This window comes from Musca domestica, unplaced genomic scaffold (assembly GCF_030504385.1).
Source record: "Musca domestica strain aabys unplaced genomic scaffold, Musca_domestica.polishedcontigs.V.1.1 10, whole genome shotgun sequence".
Classification (NCBI taxonomy): Eukaryota; Metazoa; Arthropoda; class Insecta; order Diptera; family Muscidae; genus Musca; species Musca domestica.
In genome coordinates, this window is record NW_026712115.1 from 10,799,925 (window position 1) to 10,804,335 (window position 4,411).

Sequence of the window (4,411 nt, forward strand, 5' to 3'; positions counted from 1 at the left end):
AACGATATAAAATGTCAAAATCATAAGAAATTCGGAAGAAGCAAAAAGAGAAATGCAAAGAAAATGGCATGTAACCCTGTGCGGTGGCTTATCGTGCCATTCTTCTATCCTTGTCTCTCTACACCTTTTACCAAAAAAAAAAAAATGGCATGGTTAAAAAATGTCACCGTGTAAAGGCAGTGTTGGTTCTCCTTTCGGGGTTTTTATGTTATGCATTTTTTAACACTTTTTATAAATTTGAATAATATTTTATTCAAAAATTTTAATTCCAAATTTGGTTTGACAGTTCATTGTCCCAGCAGCTGTGTAGATGCGACAACCCGCATTCTTCTACCATGATAAAACGTCCTAAGCACAAAATGTCAAACTTGTAACAATTTTGTTGAAAAATGTGCCTAAGATCAAATAATTTCGGACATAACAAGCGTATGACCAAATTAAAAAGAGGTAAATCTATGCAGATGTAATGTTCACAATTTCATAACTATTTTTTTCAAATATGTAGTTAGATATATTTATTTGCTTCATTATTTCTTACAATGTATTCATTAAAATATCCGACAACAACTACTTCATCGTCTGCTCGAATTAAACTTAACATACGTCCAAACGTATTTCCACAAAATTTCCATTTTATTGCATATTCATGACAATCTGTTATTGGAAAAAAATGCAAAAATTTATCCATGGCAAAACAATAGAGGTAAACTCATTTCGATGTGATGTTAGTTATTGTGTAGGCCTCAAATGAGGTTTTACTTTACATTCGACTTTTGGGATCAAACCCGCAGAATTGCCAACTGAAAAATGTTGCCAAAATCTTCACAATATCCGCTGCATAAAATGAAATAAATGAAAAACTGTTGCCAGCCTACATCCATATTTAAGGAAAAACTAAGAAATATAAATTTGACAATGAAGAGACATAAAAGAAAAAAATAATCTTAAAATATGATCTTATGATAGCATGAGATTAGCTTGTTAATTGTACCATGAATTTATCTTTACTTTTCACATTTCAAATTTTTTTGTATATATTTTCCTTGAATATGGGCATACAGTTGGCAAGAAATTTAAATTTTTTCGACCAAATACTTCCTCATTTTCTCGCCTTTTAGAAAATATAAGAGAACGAAAAATACAATCTAAAACAGACAACGTAAATATTAGCCTTATAAATAATTAAAGATTTGGTTAAAAAATTATCGAATTTTGCTTCAAAGTATAACTTTGCGGAATCTAGAATAATTATGAAGATCGACAATATCACTCCTAGAATTTCCCGAGTTTTCAATTGAATTGGCCTTAATTTCATTGCACAAAATTGTCAGTGTCCATAGTAGGTTGGTGAAGATTTTGCCAACATTCATTCAACTGGTTTTGATCCTTAAAAACAGATCAAAAATCAGATCATGGTACAATAAAAATGTAAGAAGCAACCAGCTAATTACAACTTTTTTCTAAGTGTGCCCGACTTCTGCCAATTTTGTGTATTTATTGTTTTGAAAAATAGTAACAAAATATTGGAAGAAACTTAAATTGCGGGGCTGGCATTAATGATATTAACCAGTTTTGCCACGGAATGAACACTTAGCATCATATTTTTGAGAGATCATCCAGGCATTTCATTCATCTTTCGCGCTATTTGACTCATTTTAAAAATGAACAAAAACATCAAATGAATAAAAACTTGTTGGATATAATTTTAAACAATTCTGACAGGAAGCGGGCATAGCTTCAGAGCTGTATTTGTGTAGTTTTACAAAGCTGTTCTACCTCCTTATTGTACCATGCGTAATTCGAGGACGACACAGGAAATTACAGCACCAAGAAATTTTCCGTAAGTTGAAGTGTTTAAAATCTCTACTTCTGCATGGTTAGTCTCATGACGCAATAATACAAGGTAATCTTATGCTAACATATGATATTAAATTTTTTAATAATATTTCATGGACAACATCCAACTTTCAAAATTAAAAATTTAAATTTCCTTGTTCAAAATGTACGATATGTAAAAAAATTATAAATTTTCTTTTACCGATAAAATGATCCAATGGAAATGGAAGATGAGTTCCATGGCACAATTAAAATTGGCATAGTAGAAGAAGGTAGTCGGATCTGTACGGCTGCTGAGACAAGCTGTCAAATCAATTTTGGAATTGAAAATGTTGAATGAAAAATTATTTAAATTTGTAAAATTTGTTAAAAAACGCGAATTATAATAGCCTCCGAATGACGTAGTACAAAAAAAATATATATAAAAATCTACGTATATTTGAAAAATATTTTTTGACATATCAATGCTCCCAAGCGTTGATGAATCTACCTGTATTCTTCTGCCATGGAACTGTCAAGCCAATTTTGGAATTGATATTTTCCAATGAAAAATTTTTCAAATTTGAAAAATTATTAAAAACTCATATTATAACAATTTCTGATTGGCGTCGTAAAGGAAAACATATAAAAATCTAATTATTTTTGAAAAACGTTCAAAAAATTTTGACTTATTACTGTTTTATTGCTTTGCCATGCGATGACATAAGCCAGTAAAAAACCGCTTTATAATATCAATCATTCATTTTGGAATGAAAACAACTAAGTAATATTAGGAAATCGTTATTGTGGAGAATACGTGACGTTTCATTCATTCTTCTTAAATAGAAATATTGGTAGAAAAGTACCAAATAAAGGAAACTTTTTTTTTGCATTTCACGGAGTTTTGTTTTGTTTCTTAAATTTAGTTAATCTGTCATACCTGTGTAATTATTCTACCATGAGTACAGCTCATGGTAGAAGAATACAGGTAGTCGCATCGACACAGCTGCTGGAACAATGAACTGTCGAACCGATTTTGAAATTTAAAATGTTGAATGAAAAATTATTGAAATTTGTAAAGATTGTAGAAAAATGCATTTTATAGCAACCGAATTGAGTCGTATAAGAAAACTTCCAAAAATCTACTTATTTTTGAAAAAATATTCAAAAATGTTGACATATCAATGTTCCCAAGCGTTAATGAATCTACCTATATTCTTCTACCATGGTGCAGCTATGGTACAATATGGAGGTAATACAGCTTCGTAAAACTACTAAAATACGGTATTTAGGTTATGCCCACTTTCGGTCGGTATTATTCAAAATTATATAAAACAAGTTCTTTTAATTAATTAATGGTCTGTTCCATTAGACACTTGCAAGTTCTGGAACAGTGCATAAGTACTTATCCCCATACTTAAAATAAGTTAAACACATAGAAGAATTATTTTTTTTCCTCTCTTTCTACACATTTCAAATAATAATATCCATCTCTGCATATTCTGCAATTTAGCTTGTCAAATTTCACTGCATAATAAAAGATTCCTATCTTCGATTTGTGTATATATTGTATTTATGAATATACATTTTGACAATGAAATATTGTCCAATGGATAGTTTTGAGCATGACTTAACTTTTTTTTCCTTTTTTTATAAAACATTGAATACAAATACAAAATTGCACGAACTACAACGGGAGCCCCAGGTAACGTGTCCAGCCCGAGAACAGGAATTTGAAATCGACTATGAATAGTCGAGTACTCGGTTTCCACCCAAGTCCATAGTCGAGTTCGGCAAACGGTAGTAGCAGCTAGTTCCGCGCTCTTTAGTGAAGATGTTCAATTTTCTCATGTCTCATTCGTAAACAACAGAGTACCCGGGCGTAATGCTAGGAACACAATTGGAGCGAACGACGAATTTCGCCCTACGCGGCGACAAAATGAGCCGCGAAAATTCGTCGTATGGAACACAATACCGACGAAATTATAAAACAGCTGATTAAGTTGTTTACTTTTTGCTCATTTGTTGACTACAATGAATTATACAAGAACACATAATTCTTTACGTTCTCTATTATAATTTCACTTATGTCCATCTTCTCTATTATAAATTCACTGATATCCATCTTCACTCAGGCGCAAGTACACAAATAAATAAACAAATTAATTATGTTTTTTTATACGAGTAACAGATAGTAGAGTGACCATAACAAATTTTAAAGTAAAAAGTAACTTTATTTACTAAAACACATAAAATTCGTACAAGTATGGCCACCTTGTACTGTTTTGTTCGCCGGTCGCCGGCGTATGAAATAGAAATAAAGCTAATTGAGTTCGCGGCGACCGACGAAATTTTCGCCGGTGCCGTGATTGTGTGCACCTCCATATACACATATGTGTTTTATTTTTGACGACGAACATACGCCGCGAAAAAATTCGTCGTTCGCTCCAATTGTGTTCCTAGCATTATGCATTACCAGAGTACCCCGAGTCTTTGCTTTCTGTTTATTTTTTATCAGGTATTCCTTTATGGCCTTCATATTCGTTTCGTTGGGACGTTTTTCATTTTTGTGTCCAACGCTCGTAACGAACAACCA